This window comes from Vulpes vulpes, chromosome 3 (genome assembly GCF_048418805.1).
Source record: "Vulpes vulpes isolate BD-2025 chromosome 3, VulVul3, whole genome shotgun sequence".
In the NCBI taxonomy this organism is placed as follows: Eukaryota; Metazoa; Chordata; class Mammalia; order Carnivora; family Canidae; genus Vulpes; species Vulpes vulpes.
This window is the reverse complement of record NC_132782.1, coordinates 123,799,213-123,820,140: the sequence shown is the minus strand read 5'-3', so window position 1 is coordinate 123,820,140 and position 20,928 is coordinate 123,799,213. Positions and strand designations below refer to the sequence as shown.

General features: G+C 41.1%; 1 long non-coding RNA gene and 1 pseudogene across 1 annotated transcript; one reads left to right on the top strand and one right to left on the bottom strand.

The window, feature by feature from the left end:
• The first annotated feature begins 1,733 nt into the window (after window positions 1-1,733).
• Window positions 1,734-12,463, top strand: LOC140598359 (uncharacterized). Its single transcript, XR_012000741.1, has 2 exons — window positions 1,734-1,803; window positions 12,303-12,463. It is a non-coding gene; the product is annotated as an uncharacterized lncRNA (long non-coding RNA).
• Window positions 4,827-6,110, bottom strand: LOC112918393 (keratin, type I cytoskeletal 18 pseudogene; annotated as a pseudogene).
• Window positions 12,464-20,928: the final 8,465 nt, after the last annotated feature.

Genomic DNA, 20,928 nt, shown 5'->3' with positions numbered 1-20,928 from the left:
ATATATAAATCATACTAAAATTAAATTGCCACCGAATTTGATAGTGCTATCCACTGAGAGCTATTCATATGCAGCATTTCTCCACTCGAGTTCGGTGTATCAGAGCAGAAGACTGGCTTTCTTTGTTAGATGTTTCTTTGTGCTCATTGAAAATATTTTGAGTATTTTGACCTTTATATATAAAAAAAGGAAAGAGTGCCAGTAAATATTTCTGTGTTGCTACTAATTTGATCCTGCTAATTTCTGGACTATATCAAAGAAGTAAGCTTAAGATGTTTTTTAAAAGCTTGTTATGGCCCAGAACATTGATTTGATGCCTCACTAAAGGGGCACAAATTTTGAAAAATAATTAGGTGATTGTTACAGTAATCCATATAAGAGAAGATAATAGGTATAACTAAAGCATTAGCAGTGGGAACGAGAGAAATAGATACAATAATTATTTAGGTAGAGTCAATATGTCCTTAAGTTTGAAGGAAGCACAAAGTGAGGAAGTTGCCTGGCTAACTAACCTGTTTCCATCCATTGGATAGACAGCAGTGAAGGAAAAGCTATTTTGATGGAGAATAGAGTCTGCTTTAGAAATACAAAATGTGTGATGCCCAGGGGGAGGGAGGGCATCTAGATGGAGAGGCCTCATAAGCAGTAGGAAGTGTGAGTTGGAGATGACAAGAGAAATCTGGGCTGAAGGGATAGGCTCATTGGCATGGCAATGGTAGCTGAAGTCACAGCAATGGACTTGACTACCCAGGGGACCAGTGGGGAGGGTAGAACAAGACTGGAACTCCGATGACTATCTGAAAGAAAGGTGGAAGGAGAAAAGGAAGACAGGAGACAGAGAAACCTTATACAAATAGAACATAAGAGACCAAGGCCTTTGCATATCCTTTAGTTACCTGTGCTGGGTTACTGTGTGTTGCCAATAGCACCAAGGCACCAAAGAGGTTGGATGGAAGGTGACTGGCAGCATGATATACCGAAGCATGCCGGGACAGGAGTTAGGAGGTAGTCCCAAGACAACCTTCACCTTGGTCAATTGGTTTCTCCCCCATACACAACGAGAGCATTGAGCTGGATGATCTCTGTGATGTTTGATTTGGAGCAGGGGTGGATGGACTGAGACTATGAGAAGATGTGAAAATTAATCCATTCATTCACTCAACAAATATTTATTAAGTTCCTATGATGTTCAGTTACTGTTTTAGCCACAGAGACGTGCTGATGAACTAGATAGACTATGAAAGCTGACACTGAGTCATGAAAACAGCTCATACACAAGGAAACAATTTTAATTAGAGTGTATTTTCAGTATTGATAAAAACTACAAAAGAAATATAAAATGGGTAAGGGGGAGATAGGGTGATTTGGCTAGACTTCTTTAAGTAGCTGTGATGCATAAAATGAGGACACCTTAATGCAAAGGGCTTGCTGAAGAAGATTTCTGGAAAGAGGACAGCAAGTGCAAAGGTCTGCACCAGGAATGACTTGCATGGGGCGCCCGGGTGGCTCAGTCGGCTAAGCGTCCAACTCTTGATTTCAGCTCAGGTCATGATCTCAGGGTTGTGAGATCCAGCCTGGAGTCAGGCTCTGTGCTGGACATAGAACCTGCTTGAGATTTTCTCTCTTCCTTTCCCTGTGTCCCTCTCCAGCACCCACACTCTCTCTCTTTAGATAAAGAGGCGGGAAAAAGGAATGACTTGCATATCTGAGAACCAATAGGAAGGGAGAAATGAAGTGAAACCAATGCAAAGAGTGAGCTGTGGATGATGAGTTATCAGCAGAAACCAGTCCTCACTGACCCTGGTAAGACTTTAGATTTCCTTGTGGCTGGGAACCTAATGGAGCGTTTTGTAGGGGTTAAGGACTTGATCTGCTTTATATTCTTAAAAATTCACGTTGATAGCTGTGTAGACCAAAGATGGGTGGAAATAGAAGCAGGGAAACTGGGTAGAAGTCAATGGTTTCAGTAATCCAGGTGAGAGAAGATGGGGTTGGATTAAGATGGTAGATCGAGAGGTAGAATTAGCCTTAATTGCACACCGACTGCATCTGGGCTTTATTCCAAGTACTTTATATGTGTTAACATTATTTTTACATATAACCCTGTGATATTGTTATCTCCCTTTTCGTATGAGGATACTGAAGCACTCGTTCAGCATTACTCTGCTAGTAAGAGGCAGGCCCAAGCTTCAAACCCAGGCAACGTAGCTCCAAACTTTGCCTGCTTAAACTGTGTGCTACACAAAATTGGGATACATTTCAAAGATGCAGCTAGCTTAGAACTTGATGGCTCTGATGTTGGGTACAAAAGAAAGGACACAAATCAAAGAGGACTCCTTGAACTTTTTAGAATTTTATTGTGAACAACGGTGCAACATTTAATCATATGGAGAGGGCTAGACAGAAGAGACGGGAACAAGAGCTCTGCCTGGAACACATCGAATTCAAGATGCCACATAGACCACCAGGTGAAGGCATTCAGTGGGCACTCTGAGCCTTCTGATGCCTGACAAACGACAACGCTGTTTAAATACAAGATCAAAGCAATCTAGCATAACGTTAGAGAAGTACTCTGCTGGGATCGGTCTCTCAGCCTTTTCATATACTCTTAGTCAGATGCAGTTTCCACATGGGGAACGGAGTGGGGTGTTTTATTAATACAGCACAGCAAAACATCCAAGTCAGCCAAGCTCTCACTTTCATCAGCAGCCAGGCAGTCAGTGAGCAAATTCAAATTCTTTTTTAAAGATTTTATTTATTTATTCATGAGAGACACAGAGAGAGAGAGGCAGACACACAGGCAGAGGGAGAAGCAGGGTCCCTGTGGGGAGCGTGATGCAGGACTCGATCCCAGGACTCCGGGATCATGACTTGAGCCAAAGGCAGATGCTCAATCACTGAGCCACCCAGGCACCCCTAAGCAAATGTTTTTAATGAGGAATTCTCAAAAATCTCATGGCTTCAGGACTTAGGAGCACCACATACTGCAAGCCTTCACTTTCTAGCATTTCTAAGAGGGAAGTTCTCTCAACTAGAGAAGTAAAGCTGCCTTTGACATGGCCACCCCAGCATTCTTGCCTTCCCTGCTGCCTGTTGGTTTCTGAACTTTGTCTGCATAGCCCATGACAGGACAATCCCAACCTGCTTGGACTTACTAAATCCTGCCCCCTCTCCCCATCACCCCCCACCCCAACCTCAGTATTTGACTTTTCACTTCATGTGATCTCAGATGATCCAACACTTTTGGATAGACCTCAAGCTCAAGATTCATCCTCCTGGTCCTGCCTACTCCTTTCTGTGCCAAGCCTGGTATCTACTGAGCACTTACCTGGAGCAAAATACCACGCTGCAAATGCTCTCTACCCTGGTTGGTATGGCGGTGCTTAGATAGATATGTTTTTCGATGTTCATCAAATCACATGCTTACATACTTCAACTTAAAAACCCCCCAATTTGGGATGCCTGGGTGGCTCAGGGCATGATCCTGGGGTCTCAGGATCGAGTCCCCCATTGGGCTCCCTGCATGGAGCCTGCTTCTCCCTCTGCCTCTCTCTCTGTGTGTCTCTTGTGAATAAATAAATAAAATCTTAAAAAAAAAAAAACTCAATTTGAGGGCACCTGGGTGCCTTGGTCAATGGAGCATCTGCCCCTTGATCTCAGCTCAGGTCCTGGTCTCAGGGTCATGACTTTAAGCCCTGAAGGAAGCCACCCAGGGAGCCTACTTTAAATAAAAGCCTCAATGGGCAGCCCTGGTGGCTCAGTGGTTTAGCACCGCCTTCAGCCCAGGGCCTGATCCTGGAGACCCAGGATCAAGTCCCATGTCAGCCTCCTTGCATGGAGCTTGCTTCTCCCTCCGCCTGTGTCTCTGCCTCTCTCTTTCTCTGTCTCTCTCTTTCTCTGTGTCTCTGTCTCTCTCTCTATCTGTGTGTGTCTCTCATGAATAAATAAATAAAATCTTAAAAAAATAAATAAAAGCCTCGATTTGAAAATAGTATTATACTAGGTGCTTCTCAAATAAATTTTTTTTGCCTCATGAAGCTTATAATCCAAAGAAGGTATAATGCCGAATAATTGGAGATAACATCTATGTATGGAGTAACCCCAAAATAAATGTTACAGAAATTGAATAATAAAACTGCACAGAGAAGATGGCACTTGACTTCTTTGAGCATTAGGTGTTTCATAGACTAGAGCAGCAGAGAGAAGAGGAAGATTTTAGGTAAGGAAAATAGTTGGAGCAAAGGTGCAGATGAAGGACTAAGAAGAAATCTGGGGAGACAGTGAGTAGATGAGCCTGGACTTCTTTTGAGAAACAGTGAAAAATAATATTGAGATGGACCCAACTTACCGAGTCTCTTAAATGTCAAGATAAGAAGTTTAGAAAGGATTGTGTGTGAGGCAAGGAGCTATCGAAAGTGATTGAGCCAAAGAAGGATGTAATCTATGTTTTTAAAGGAAATCTACTCCACCTCCCACACACATTCCACTGCAGAATGGTTGGTTTATGTGACTTGTGGTTTGAGGTATAGTGTTTACAACATATACTCCTTAACAAGGCCTTCTGGGACATGGGTCAAAGAAAAATGTCCCTGTTCTGGGTGTTCATTCGGCTTTCCATGTAGCCATGGCCTTGTTTTCATTTTGTTCCTGGCCTTTTACTATCTTTTTTTCTGAGTTCTATACCAGTTGTATCTTCACATTTTCCATCCACCTTTATTTATTTATTTATTTATTTATTTGTTTGTGTATTTATTTATTTATTTATTTATACCTCTGAACCTTTTATTGGCCTCCTGCTCCTCAAAGGGCAGCCTGTTTCTGCTGCCTCAATGTGTCAGAATTTTGGTGTCGTTAGTCTTAGACACCACCTTGCCATCCACGATCTTGCGGGTGGTGGTCTTCTGGATGGTCTGCAAGGAGTTGCTGTTGTCCAGGGCGTCAATAAGACGGAAGTCCTCTCCATCTTCCAACAGGCAACAGTAGGTGGCAATCAGCCTCCAGCCTGACCTTGACATTCAGTAGGGCCTCATACTCCTGGGCCTGGCGCTGCCCCTCTGCCAGGGTCTGGGACAGCTCTCACTCCAGGTGCAGCAGATCCCCCTTGAGCTGTTCCATCTGCGTCATGTAGCGGGTCTTGACCTCCCTCAGGCTGTTCTCCAAGCTGGCCTTCAGGTTTCTTATTGAGTTCATGGTTGATCTCCAAGGACTGGGCAGTACATCTCAGCTCTGTGAGGGTCATCTCAGCTTCTCCTATCTCAGCGGTCTGTGTGGTGACCACTGTGGTGCTCTCCTTCATCTGCTGGGACCAGTACTTGTCCAGATCCTCCCGGTTCTTCTGAGCCAGCTTGTCATACTGGGCCCAGATATCTGCCATGATCTTGCTGAGGCCCTGAGATTTGGGGGCATCCAACTCCACCGTCAACCCAGAGTTGGCGATTTGGTTTTGTAGACCCTTTACTTCCTCTTCGTGGTTCTTCTTCATGAAGAGCAGCTCCTCCTTGAGATCCTTGATCTCTGTCTCTAGCTGCAGCCAAGTGACATTGGTGTCATCAATGACCTTGCGGAGGTCCTGGAGTCACTCTCCACAGACTGGTGCATGGCCAGCTCTGTCTCATACTTGGAAGTCATCAGCAGCAAGCCAGGCATTGTCAATCTGCAAAACGATACGGGCATTGTCCACAGCACTTGCAAAGATCTGAGCCCTCAGGTCCTTGATGGTTTTGAAGTAATGCCTCCCGTCTCTGACCTGGGGTCCCTTCTTCTCCAAGTGTTCCCGGATTTTCATCTCCAGTCTCTGATTATCAGCCTCCAGGCTCCACACCCTCTCCAGGTAAGAGGCCAGGTGGTCATTCAGATGTTGCATGGTCTCCTTCTCGCCCTGGATGCCCCCTATGCCCGCCAGACCCATGGCCATCCCCACAGCCGGACCCCCAACCTCCCCTGAAGCTGGTGGAGCTCTCTCTTCATGGAAATCTGGGAGCCCGAGCCCCCCACGCCTGCATAGACCCTGGTTGCACTGATGCTGGTTGGCCGACCCGGTGGCTGGGTGACTGCTCGGAGCCCAGGGACCGGTAGTTGGAAGAGAAGGAGGAGCAGGTGGTGGAGCTCATACTGTTCGGAGAGTAAGAGGGTGACACGGGAGGCCAGGACTCAGGCTCGGGCCAGGAACTCCATCCACCTTTAAAATGTGTGGTGACTTGTGTCAAGTGCCCTCAGGCTCATCTGCTATTCTAACTGCCTTTTACTAAGGCATTTTTGGTAACAGAGAAGAAATCAATCCTTCGATCTTTATTTTCCTTAGTTCTTTTGCTATGTGGAATACTGCTGACTTCTCCCTTTTTTAGAATTCTCTTTTTCCTTGAATCCATTCAAAGCATGACCCTTGTTCTCTTCTTGCTTCTGTGGGTGACTTTCTGTCTCTCACTAGTTTTTCTACCATTCCAAAATCCTCACCATTAAACCGTTCCTCAAGTCTGTCATCATCCTCTTCTTCTACCCTTCTGCCAACCATCTCACCCATGCCGACCTCTTTGATTATCTTCTTGGGGCGGATGGCTCTTGACATGGCTCTTCTCTTGGTTCTGCTCCAAGGCCCATCCAGCAAGTCAGCTCAACATATTCCAAAACAAATCTAAGGTTGCCTTCCTGTGACTTTCCTGTTTCTGTGAATGGCATCATTGGATAACTCTCTATGTCTACTTAATTTTTACTGAAAATGTACTCCTTAAAACTCTGATGTAGCCTGTAAATCCCCTCCCCTATATTTCTTGCCAACATTTGAAACTTTTTAGCCAATGAAGAGTTTGTCTTATCATTTGCATGTTGTTTTCCATCTATCTCTTTTTCCAATTTCCCTGTTATCTACTGGGTCAAGCCTTCATTGCCTTTTACACGGACCATTTAAGATTCCATAAAGAAGCTTACTTGAATGCAACCTATCCACTGCTGCCAAAATATTCTTAAGACATTGTGCTAGTCCTTTACTCGAAATCCTTCAGTGAGTTCCATTCATTCAAAGAAATAAAGCCAAATACCTTCTGCCAGCATTTGCAGCTCTCACTACACTGAATCCAACCTTCTCTTCCAAGTTTATATATATCTCACCACTCTCTATCCAGTACTCTTCGACCTGTCCAAACTCAACTACTTACTGTTTCCTGGACATTTCTCATACTTTTCTACCCCCATGCTCTTGCTTACACTGCCTGCCATGATTAGACATGCCAAATAACCACCTGCCTCCATTGCACAAGGTCCACTTCAAATTCATGCCATACCAGCTACATACTAGGGAAATGAGCTTTTGCAAGAGATTGGGGAACTCCACATGCACTTTTACATTAAAGTACCCAGAGCAGTGCCTAGTGCAAACTAAGTTCTCAATCAATGAATGTGGGAATGTCATCTGAATATAGATATATTTTCCTTTATGTTTCCAACTGGTTGCCAGCATTTCTCTTAATAGGACTTTTAAAAAATTTTTTAACACCTGCTTCTAATTCACAAATACATTTTCATCATAAAATATTTGGTAAAATGCTAAAGGCTTCTTGCTATCTCCGATCTAGTTCTCCAAGGAGGGAATTACTGTCAGCCATGTCATATAGATCTTCCCAGATCTATTTCTGTCCATTAATGTGTCCCTATACAAATTAGTAGTTATGTTTATAAATGGTGAATTATCATATGTTATGTGATAAGAGTGATGAATTCTAAATTTACAGTTTACATATGGATATAAAATAACCATAATCAGTATCATTTTTAATCCTTATAAGCATGTAGGTATACATAATAATAATGTTACATGTGTTGGACATTTTACTTTGCTAGTCACTCAGGTGTTTTGGGTAAGTCAATCTTATAACCTCTAGATAGCTACTATTATCATCTTTGTAGAGATGAAGAACTGTAGTCCTATCAAGATTTGGTAACATACTTAGGGCCATACTTCCAGCTAACAAATGGAAGAACTGGAGTTCTGACCTAGAAAGTCTGGCTCCAGAGCTTATTCCCTTACATGCCTCACTCTACTGTCCATGATCCTGTCTACTAAGGCAGGAAACTGTTTACTGTGCATGGCCCTGTTAAATAATTTAGTGTTTGTGACTATATCTCTGGGTCTCTCCTCCACTGTGGTGGTAGGTGCTTGGTCCCTGGGCTCAAGTCTCCCTAACTGCTCACATACTTCTGATGACTGCATGATAGTCATCGTCATATGATTCAGTTGTTTATGTAGAGAGGAAAAGGAGAACAAACTTAAACAATGACTTATTTATATTCATCTTTACAACCTGTATAAGTTCCTGGGAACAAAGACCATGTCCCTCTTGTCCATCACCATTTCCCCAATGCCTGCCAAATAGTAAGCAGGCAGCAAATATGTGTGGAAATGAATGGAATTGTACACAATTGACCAGGGAACTTCTGAGTCAGTGTGTTTCCCATTCCAATAATTGAGGGGTAGATATGGAAGCCATGGGGGCGAAGAAGGGACTGAAAAGAAGGAACTAAACTATTTAGTTAGTTTTCTTATTTTTATCAAATGAATGCATATAGTAAAAAAGTAAACAGAAAGGTATATAATGAAAAGCACCAACCCTCTGCTCTACCCCTCTCCATTATCATTCCTTTCCTAGGGGCAATCACTTGAACCTTTTTTCTATTTTTAGTTCTAGTGCTTAGCTCCATATCTTCAAATAATGTGTCTATATGACTTCTTAATGAACCAGCTTTACACATTATCATTCTCTTTCCATGAAGCAACATTGAGGATATATGAGCTTATTCTTTAAACCATGAATATGTGGTAGACTTGGCATAGTGGAAAACGACCCCATTTCTAGTCTAAGCATTTGGTAGGGCTTCCTGTGCATAGTTCTATTAAGACAATTGCCATACCATCCAAAAACATAAATTTTCTTGCTCGTTCCCCCGTGAGAAGCTGAACAATGGGAGGATAACAGTTTACCTCCGATTGTGTAACCCCAGACCTATCAGTATCTTCTAGATAGCCAGTGAACTTATGACATTTACTTATTGAATGAATTAATGACTTGTATTGACAAAGTTACTGGGAAGCTGATGAGGCATGAAAAAGCTAAGATCTGGGATCCCTGGGTGGCGCAGCGGTTTGGCGCCTGCCTTTGGCCCAGGGCGCAATCCTGGAGACCCAGGATCGAATCCCACATCGGGCTCCCGGTGCATGGAGCTTGCTTCTCCCTCTGCCTGTGTCTCTGCCTCTCTCTCTCTCTCTCTCTCTCTCTGTGACTATCATAAATAAATAAAAATTAAAAAAAAAAAAGCTAAGATCTCAGGGACCAATCATCCAAGAAGCAAGTGAACAACTGGTTTCAAGGTTGACTGACCAAATCTTCCTGCCACCCCAAATGGCCAAAACCTGAGATGGCCAGACACTGCACTGAACATGGAGAGTCTGCATCTCCAGTGAAGGGAAGTGTCCTCATAGTTCCTCAGTAAGCAATAATATGAGATGTTTAAATATAAATGTTATCTTTACATCTGGAACTAATTTTGAGTAATATAAAGTCATAATTGGTACATTATTTTACTGATTATTTAAATTGATCTTTTCAAAAAAGAGTTGGAGATTTATTCCATTTTTAACCAATATTTCAAAAACTAATTTTAGTCACTTCTCACTTTATTATAATCCATAGTCTACAGTTAGAACCCAATAATTACATACCCAAGCCCACCATTAACTATCTTAGAAAGATCCTCTCAAACTAGACCTTTCTCTTTATTTCCTATCCCAGTCAATGGCATCTCCATTGACTAACCCAAGCCCAAAACTTCCTTTATTTTATTTTATTTTACTTTATTTATTTATTTATTTATTTATTTATTTATTTATTTAATTTTTTAGAATATTTTATTTTCAAGTTATCTCTTCACTTAATGTGGGACTCAAACAACCCCAAGATCAAGAGTCGCATGCTCGAGAGACTGAGCCAGGCAGGCATCCCAAACCAGTTTTATGGACCTCTCTCTCGTCCCCTACATATATTCAGTGACCAGACCCTATTGGCTCTATTTTCACTATATTCCTTATACTTGTCTCCTCTCCCGACCCCCTGAATTCAGTCAGGTTGTCATTATCTTTTCCTGATGTCCTTGCAATAGTCTTCTGCTTCACTTTCCCTCTTTACTTGACAATCCCTCTGCCACATGCTGCCAGAGTGGTCTTTCAAAAATACAAATCCTATGGTATTTCTTTTTCTTTTTCTTTTTTTTCTTTTTTGGTATTTCTTAAATACACCCAAGTTGCTTGAATGACTTCCCTTTCCTTCCCCCCATTCTCTCCTTGGGGCAGGCTATCCTAAAGCTTAGCATTAGTTGATCTATTGATCCTGATTTGTCCAGAAAAAAACCAATTTCACTGGTCTCAGCATATTTACTGATAGCAACCCTTTGGTCATTCTAAAACTTCCGCAGTGTATATGTTTGCTAGGGCTGACTTAAACAACAGAAATTTATTTTCTCTCAGTCCTGGAGGCTGGCAGTCTGAGATTAAGGTGTTGGCAGATTTAGTTTCTTTCGAAGCTTCTCTCCGTGGCTTGTAGATGACCACCTTCTTGCTATATCCTCATGTGGACCTTTCTCTGTGAATGTGTATCCCTGGTGTCTTGCCCTGTGCCCTAATCTCTTCTTCTTCTTCTTCTTCTTCTTCTTCTTCTTCTTCTTCTTCTTCTTCTTCTTCTTCTTCTTCTTCTTCTTTCTTCTTTCTTCTTCTTCTTCTTCTTCTTCTTCTTCTTCTTCTTCTTCTTCTTCTTCTTCTTCTTCTTCTTCTTCTTAAGATTTCTTTATCTATCTATCTATCTATCTATCTATCTATCTATCTATCTATCTATTTATTTTAGAGAAAGAGAGTGAAAGAGGTAAGTGAGGGAAAAGGCAGAAGGAAAGGGAGAGAGAATCCACAAGCAGACTCCTCACTAAGTGCAGAGCCTCACATGGGGCTTGATCCCAGGACCCTGAGATCATAACCTGACCTGAAACCAAGAGTTGGACACTTAGACACCTAGGCATCCCAAATCTCCTTTTCTTATAAGGACACCGATCAGATTAGACCAGAACCCACTCTAGTAGCCTCATTTTAATACCTAATTACCTCTTTAAAGGCCTTATCTCCCAAAACTTATCAGTCAAATTCTGAGTTAGTAGGGGTTAAGACTTTAACATATGAATTCTAGGGGCACACAGTTCAGTCTACCACACCCAGACTGAGCAACATATAAAGTTACACTACTTAAAATAGGTCCTCTGCACCTTCAGCATAGCTCCTAGAGGAGGAAGTGGAAGACAGTGCTAAAATTCAGGAAGACTGGGAGTATCGTGTCTGTCTGGGAATTCCTGATATACCTCCACAGCCAAAAGATTGAGAGAACAGGATTGAGGGAGAGGACACTCAGGATAGGTAACTGCAAAGTTGGTGCTCAGGATGGAACCCCAGTTCTTGGTGGTATGTGGAGTGTAGACGAGGACAGTGAGGCACAAGCACAGGGATGCAGGAAATGCTGAAATTCAGAGGCTCCTGTGCCCAGTCCTACTTCTGGGTGTCCCGGATATACAGGCTGGTCACAGCAAGTCTCAGTTCTGGGCCTCACCTCCACAATGGGATCCATGCTCCTACCATATACTGCCTGCCCCCAGTTGATCGATTCTGGCACAATTTGAGTGTCAACTCTGGGGAGCAAGAATCCGCATACCCAGAGGTTTCTCATAATTCTAGGGTATTCAGGTCTGTTGAATCACATGGAAATATAAATTACTAGTTTCACTACCATAGAAAGTAATCATTTATATTGCATTGGAATACATCAATGTATAATAATTCTATGAATGAAACTATTGCTTCCAAGATTCATTAAACATCAAAATATTATTCGAGTGAAGTCTTGCTCAGAGAAATGAGAATGATTTTTTAATTCTTTGTGAAATGTGACTTTTATCAGCGATGTGATTAGGTGCATAATCTGGGACACCTGCGTGGCTCAGTGGTTGAGCATCTGCCTTCGGCTCAGGGTGTGATCCCGCGGTCCAGGGATCGAGTCCCACGTGGGGTTCCTTCCAGGGACCCTGCTTCTCCCTCTGCCTGTGTCTCTGCCTCTCTCTGTGTCTCTCATGAATAAATAAATAAAATATTTTTAAAAAGTTACAATTTGGGGAAAATAACACTAGGCTTTGGCTCATTAAAGCCAATATATAGGTCAAAGAGTTTTATGAGACTCGGTTAATCATGTGTAACTTAAAGAATTTGTTTTTTGTCTTTGAATCAGTTGTCCAATGTGTTTCCAGAAAAAGAAGACATGGGATTATTAAACTCAATAAATAGCAACAAAAAGCTGCTTCATCTCACCTACCCACTGTGGAAAACAAAGGATTAGTTTTCACACAAACACAAATTCATTAATATAAAATAAAGAGTATTTCGTATCAATGTGTTCTCTTTCTTTCGAAAGTGCTAAGTATTATTTCATTTTATATAATACATCTCTGTCAGTGATATGTCTGTCTTTCTTCTATCTCGATATAACGGAATATTGTATTTCATTGTATTTAGGTTTTCAAAATACTTTTCAAGAAGAAAACCTATTCTCATTTCACTATAGCTAGAGGATTAATTTAAGTCTTTATGTATTTACTCTTAACTGCCATGGGTGGTAAAAGCTATATGGACATCCTTACATGCAACCCAGGCATATGGATGAATGACAGAAGGAAACTGGCTGCCAGTGACATGTTTTACCTTTGGAACTCAACTGTTACTGATATAGGACTTTGATATCATGCTGGATAAAAATTAGAATTATTAGTTTCTATTTGAGAGGTGATCTGGATGAGGGTAAGGAGGTATGATACAGTCATATGACTAGGAGTTCTTAGGATGGAAACAATTTCTAATGATTATTAAGGGGGAAAAAGAGAAAAAAAATTATTAAAAGTCTTCCTTCAAAAGAGTTTTAATGCTAGGACTTGTTCTAAGCTACAAATATTGAAAAACATTTAAAAAGATCTATATCCCTTTTAATGATAAGTCATTAATTTCTATGACTTACTGAGTTACTTAAAAATATATGAAGTTTAAGTATTTACCATTCTTGCTTTGTTTCTCCTATATGCTCAAAGTAGTACGTTCTATATACTCTATAAACTTAACCTCTGTAAAAGAAATTTAATGATATTAGAAGGCTTGTCAATTAAGCATAATACAATAATTCTGTGTATTACTAGAAAGTTTAAATGGCTAGGATTTCCCCTTTATCCATTGTGTTCCTATGGCTGCTATAATAATCAGAAACTTAGTAACTTGCAACAGCACAATTTCTTCTCTTATTGCTCTGTGGGTCAGAAGACCGAAATTGAGTCTCATAAGCTTAAACTCAAGGTGCCAAAGGTGTCAGCGAAATGAGTTTCTTTCTTTCTTTCATTTTCTTTCTTTCTTTCTTTCTTTCTTTCTTTCTTTCTTTCTTTCTTTCTTTCTTTCTTCTTCTTTCTTTCTTTAATTCTTTCTTTCTTCCTTTCACTTTCTTTCTTTCTTTTTTTTCTTTTTTTAAGAATTTATTTTTAGGTAGTCTCTACACCCAACATGGGACTCAAATTTCCAACCCTGAGATCAAGAGTTCCATTCTGTCCCAACTGGGCCAGCCAGGTGCTCCAGGATTGGTTTCTTCTGAAGACTCTAAGAGAGAATCTATTTCCTGCCTTTTCTTGCTTCTAAAGGCTTCTTGCATTCCTTGGCTCATGACCCCTTATTCACATCTCTCCATCTTTGTCACATATCTTTGGACTGACTTCAGTCCCTCTGCCCTCTGATTAAAGGATTACGTTTGACCCACTCAGGTAATCTAGGTTATCCTCTCCATCTCAATCCTTAACTGAATCACATGGGCAAAGTCTCTTTTGCCATATAAACAGCATACTTAGAAGTTTTGAGGATTAGAATGTGAATATCTTTGGTTGGGAGAGAGGAGGCATTATTCAACCTTACTGACAATCTATTTTTATACTATTGCATTATATTTTTGTACATTTATTTTTATCACAAGGTATTATAACAAACAGTGTCATTTGGGCTCGTTTTAAAGTCACTCAGTATTTATAGGAAACAAACTGAGGATTGCAGGAGGGGAGGTGGGTAGGGGGATGGGGTAACTGGGTGATGGGCATTAAGGAGGGCACTTGACAGAATGAGCGCTGTTACATGCAATTGATGCATCCCTAAATTCTATCTCTGAAACTAAAAATACACTATATGCTAAATTGAACTTAAATAAATAAAATAAAATACTCAGCTTATATAATGGACATTGCCTTTTATGATTCTCCTAATGGATTTGTGGGATGTAAAATCCAAATTCTTGCTACAGAAGTTCAAGGGGCCAGATCTTCCCTCCTCCTGTGCCCTAGCATTAGGGCTGTGGTCCTATGGCCTTAGCTCAGCCCATATGGGCTCCACCTCCATGTCACAGAGACAATTCAGACCTTCTTCACAGCTGGGCGGTGGCAACCAGGCAGGGGCCAGTGGCAGCATATCCATACAGCTCCTGTGGCACAAACACCAGTTATACTTTCTGCTGCCTAATATCTCCTGATTCCTGCCATTTCTTTCCTGGTATGGGTTTCCAACCTTCCTTTTTAAGAGCTACTTATTATCTTTCTTTCCTTTGATTTATTAAAAATTGAAGTATAGTTGACATATAGCATTATATTAATTTCAGGTGTGCAGCATAATAATTCAATACTTGTATGCACTGGGAAATCATCACCACATTTAGCCTGGTTAACAACTATCACCTTCCATAGTTACAAAAATAATTTTTTTTCTTGTAATGAGAACTTTTAAGATCTACTCTTAGCCGTTTTCAAATACACAATACATGTTAACCATAGTCACTATGCTGTACATTGCATCCCCTAGGACTTGCTGATTTTATAATTGGAAGTGTATGTACCTTTTGACTCTCTTCACCCATTTCACCCATACCCACTCCCCACCTCTGGCAACCACCAAACTGTTCTCTATGAGCTTGGTTTTGTTTTTGTTTATTTAAGATTCCACATATAAGTGAGATCATATGGCATTTGTCTTTTTTTTGTTTTAAGATTTTATTTATTATTTATTTATTTATTTATTTATTTATTTATTTATTTATTTGAGATAGAGAAAAAGAGCAAGAGAAAGAGCACAAGCAGGAGGCAGGGAGAGAGGGAGAAGCAGACGCCCCATTAAGCAGGTAGCTCAATGTGGGCTAAAGCACAGGAACCTGGGATCATGACCTGAGCTAAAGGCAGGTGCTTAACTGACTGAGCTCCCTAATATTTGTCTTTCTGTGTCTGACTTATTTCATTTAGCATAAAGCTTTCAAGGTCCATGCATATTTTTGCAAAGAGCAAAATTTTCATTATTTTTAATGGTTTAATAATATTCCTGCATGTGTGTGTACCATATTTTCTCTCTTTTTTTTAAAAAATTTTTTATTGGAGTTCAATTTGCCAACATATAGCACAACACCAGTGCTCATCCTTTCACGTGCCCCCCTCAGTGCCCATCACTCAGTCACCCCAACCCCTGCCCACCTCCCTTTCCACTACCCCTTGTTTGTTTCCCAGACTTAGGTGTCCCTCATGTTTTGTTACCCTCACTGATATTTTCACTCATTTTCTCTCCTTTCCCCTCCATTCCCTTTCACTACTTTTTATATTCCCCAAATGAATGAAACCGTATAACGTTTGTCCTTCTCCGATTGATTGACTTACTTCACTCAGCATAATACCCTCCACTTCCATCCACATCGAACCAAATGGGTATTTGTCATTTCTAATGGCTGAGTAATATTCCACTGTATACATAGACCACATCTTCTTATCCATTCATCTGTCGATGGACACCGAGGGTCCTTCCACAGTTTGGCTATTGCGGACATTGCTACTATAAACATTGGGGTGCGGGTGTCCCGGCGTCTCACTGCATCATATTTTCTTTACCCATTCATCCACTGATGGACATTTAGGTTGTTTCCATATCTTGGCTATTGTAAATAAAGCTATAATACCATATGGATATATGGGGTGCCTGGGTGGCTCAGTCGGTTGGTGTTCAGCTTAGGTCATGATCCTGAGGTCGTGGGATTAAGCCCTGCATCCGGCTCCCTGCTCCATGGGAAGCCTGCTTCTCCTTCTCCCTCTGCCTGCCATTCCCCTGGCTTGGGTGCTCTGTGTGTCAAATAAATAAATACAATCTTTTTTTAAAAAAGCTGCAATAGCATATGGGTGTACATATCTTTTTGAGTTAGTGTTTTTGTTTTCTTCAAAAGTGGAATTGTGGATCAAATGGTAATTCTATTTTTAAGTTTTTGAGGGACCTCCATACTATTTTACATTGGCTGCATCAATTTCCATTCCCACCAACAGTGCACAAGGTTTTCATTTTCTCTACATTCTCATCGATACTGATTATTTCTTGTATTTTTTATAATGGCCATTCTAACAGGTGTGAGATGATATCTCATTGCGATTTTGATTTACATTTCCCTGATAATTAGTAATATTGAACATCTTTCCATATCCCTGTTGGCCATTGATGTTTTCTTTGAGAAATGTCTATTCAGATCTTCTGCCCATCTTTTAATCATATCTTTTTTTTTTTTTTTGCTATTGCAAAAACTTCTAGTTGTAGAAATTCTTTATATATTTTGGATATTAACCCCTTATCCAATATATTTTCTCCTATTCTGTGGGCTGCCTTTTCACTTTGTTGATGGTTAATCATGATCTTTCAAATGATTTTCTTTTATTTTTAATTTAGACTTAGTTTCTGTTGATTTCACAAACAACATTTCATTAATACGGGGTTCTTTTTTATGATTTTTTAAATGATTGTAGTCTCTAGGAATCTCATCATAATAATGTGTCATTAATTCACTGAAAAAAATAATGTCAGTAAGAGGGAAAGCATATATCGATCCAAGCTCTTAATCCCCTTAATGGTAGCTGTGAGATATACATCGCCTTTTAGGCAATATCAGGGAATGATTAATGTTTTGTTTAAGCATTGAGTTTACTTTTTATTTGGCATGACCAAAAATGGATTAAGTCTTAAATAACCAAATATTTAATCAACAGGCATTCCTTAGCCTTTAACCACAAGACAAATAGGAAAATACTAAATAGTTTTATTTGCCACAAGTCGATTTTCCTAATTCAGAAAGCTTGGGTATTACAGCAAATTTTGAAAACCGCAACACATTCATGTGACAGTGTTTGTGTTTAGCCCCTTCAGTGAGCAATATTTTACCCATAACACTTATTGAGTGCCTGCCATGTGCTAGCCTCTGTATGAGGTGCTGGGTACAAAGATGAATAAGGCTCCTGGCTCCTCATACAATGCCTGGCAGTGGCAAGAGACACTCAATGAATGCTTTTTGAATTAATGACATAATCCCTGCCTCTAAGGAGCTCTGTCCTGTGGGAAAGACAGACACCTAATTGTGGCATCCTCTGCTCTGTCAGTGCCCAAAATAGTGAATTTGAGTGCGAGGAAGTGTGGAGAGAACTGCTGGCATGTTTCAGATGCCTTCTTGAGTTCTTATCATGGTGTTGAGGTCACACCGTCCTGTTCAATGACACCTCTGGCTCTCTCAGAATTGTTATTCAGGCTCTCTTTGCAGGCTCTCATAGTTAAGCTGGTGACACTGTGTTTGAACTCCTATTAATAGGCCCAGTCAGCTCCTCGGCAGATTGCATCTTAACATCAAACAGCCAGAATCGCCAACAATGACTTCTTGGCGCAAAGCCAATCCTCAAGCATCAAAGTCATATTCCTTGCAAATCACCTCCACGTGATGATAAATACTGGCATCGGGATTCCAAACCAATTATCCCCTGGTGAAAGGCATATTCCTCAAGGGCAGGTTGGGCTTTATTTAAAAAACAGTAACATTGCTGGTGCTAGCCATGGACACAAGAAACAGATGAGGGCAATATCCAGAAAAGGGTGTATAATTCACATCCCTTGCATTACACAAACCTAGAAAAATTCAAGAAAATGTGTTTGGGCACATTTCAAAAGTTTCTGGCTTGAAACCCCCCAGGAAAATCACTGACTCCTGTCTTGTCTGAAACTGTATAATGGAGTAGAAGCATGTGCTCCTAAATCTGCATCTCAGTGCCAGTGTTAGCTCTGTGATCTTTGGCAAATTGTTCTCTAAGCCTCGATCTCCCTATCTGTAAAATGAGGGATATTAAGACTCACTCTTAAGTCTGTTTTATGAAAGCAATAGCACATCAAGAGCCCAATAAAAGGTAGATGTGACTGTTAATTAGAGCCACTCTGTCAGGCATCATGCTAAGCACTTTATAAGCATTATTTTAGTCCTCATCTCAACTCAGTGAAGTAGGTATTTTAGCCCCAATAATAGATGAGTAAATGGAGATGAATAAATGGAGATTAATACCCACTCACCCAGATAGTGAGAGAAAGAGTGGATTCAGACTCAGGCTGGCTGACTGCTATGGCCAGGCTCTTACCCACACTGGGGTGCTCCTCCCTGACAGCCTTAGCATCCCCCCTTCACTGCCTCTCTCCTCTCTTGGGCTCCCATGACTCCCAGTGTTTCCATTGACCTCACCAGGAAAGGACAGGCATAATCACTGTGTTCCCAGATTCATCAGACGATCTGCTTTATGAGCCAGATTCTCATGGTAGACATGCAACAAAGGACCTCCTTAGGGATCTCCTGAGGTAGCTCAGTTTGAGATAAAATATTATTTTCGATCCAAGCAGCACAGTACTCCTGAATCGTGAGCAACTAAGCCATTAACTAAAACATATTGGAAAACACACTGGCTTTGGAGGGTCTGCAAACTTGTTTTTAAGTCTCTGCTCAGGGATTAGGAGCTGTGTAAATTTAATCAGGCGCTTAATCTCTGAGCCTGTTCTATTCTGAGTTAATGTATGTGGCTGGTCATTCTCTATCCCCCCCCCCCCCCCCCCCAGATGCATTTGGCCCCCACCCTTCGCTGCCTTTTCTGTGCCCCCAAGGATTTCCTGTCTCCTACTAACTGCATTGCCAGGACTCCCTTACCATCTGGCTTTTTTTTTTTTTAATTTTTATTTATTTATGATAGTCATAGAGAGAGAGAGAGGCAGAGACACAGGCAGAGGGAGAAGCAGGCTCCATGCAACGGGAGCCTGATGTGGGATTCGATCCCGGGTCTCCAGGATCGCGCCCTGGGCCAAAGGCAGGCGCCAAACCGCTGCGCCACCCAGGGATCCCACCATCTGGCTTTTGATTGGCTTTAGGAGTAGATCAGAAGGTGGGAAGAAAGAAGAAGCAAGATGAGTCGTCGGCCTCCTTCCACTGCTTCTATTCCACATCTTTGACGGTGGCTGGGTGACCCCTCTTCTTTGGTTTTGACTTTTCATGGACTTCTGATACACTGTTCCCACTTCTTAGCCCTTAGGTTCTAGGAGAAGTAATGTCTTCCTACTCTTGCAAGTCTGACTGCCTCAACATCCTTTGCTCTTGTGTACAATCTGTGTACAACCTCTGTAAGTAGTCTCTTCATTAAAATCTCCCTATTGAATCTTCTGAGTACCTTCTGTTTCTTGCTTAGAACCTGATAGGTACAGTAAGCAAAAAGATTTGAAAATTATAAAGCACTATCCTTAAAGATACAGGTCATCAAATTAGTGTTATTATTATTTGGCCATATTTTCACCATCAATACCATATTTTGAAGTTTGTAAAATGTTCCTGGTTTATCTAAATATTGTACTAGACCAGCAACTTAAGAATCAGAAGTCAGATCAAGGTAATATTGAATAAGGCGTACTTGGATATGGTTTGCTTCCCCTTTATAAATTAGGGAATGGTCAGAAAGCTGAATAGTTAACAGAATGGAAGTATTTCCAATCACAATTAAACTCTCCATCCTCAAGGGATGGATGCCTAAATGTAATATAAGTAGATTTTTTTTTTTTGTAAATATGGTAAATATGTTTGAGTTTGTGTGTGTCTATCTACACACACATGCATACATAGATGCATTTTTTTAAAGATTTGTTTATTTATTCATTCAGAGAGAGTGGGAGAGAGGCAGAGACACAGGCAGAGGGAGAAGCAGGCTCCATGCAGGGAGCCCGATGTGGGACTCGATCCTGGATCTCCAGGATCACACCCCAGGCTGCAGGCGGTGCTAAACTGCTGCACCACCAGGGCTGCCCCATAGATGCATTTTTAAAAAAGATTTTATTTATTTATTCATGAGAGAGACATACAGAGAGAGGCAGAGACACAGGCAGAGGGAGAAGCAGGCTCCCACGGGGAGCCCAATGTGGGACTTGATCCCAGGACTCGGGGATTGCAACCTGAGCCGATGGCAGACACTCAACCCCCGAGCCACCCAGGTACCCCCATAGATGCATTTTTTAGTGAAGAAACTACAGCAGTTGCTCCCACATACAGCTATTACAGTGACTCATTTTATTTTTGCTAGAAGGATCTCATTTTAGGGGCACCTGGGTGGCACAGTCAGTTAAGTGTCTGCCTTCAGCTCAGGTCATGATCTTATAGTCCAAGGATCAAGCCCAGCATCTGGTTCTCCGCTTGGCAGGTAGTCTGCTTCTCCCTCTCCCTCTTTCCTTGCTCATACTCCTTTCTCTTTCACTCTCAAATAAATAAATAAAAATCCTTTAAAAAAAAAAAGGGTCTCATTTTGGAGGTGGGAGTCTATATTCATGACAGGTGTATTTGAACATTAATAGTTTTACATAAAAGGGTAAGCCTATGTAATTCCTTTCTTAAAAATAATGTTTTTTTTAGCGATGCCTAGGTGGCATAGTCAGTTAAGTGTCCAGCTCTTGGTTGTCTAGCTCCTGGGATCAAGTTCCATGTCTGGCTC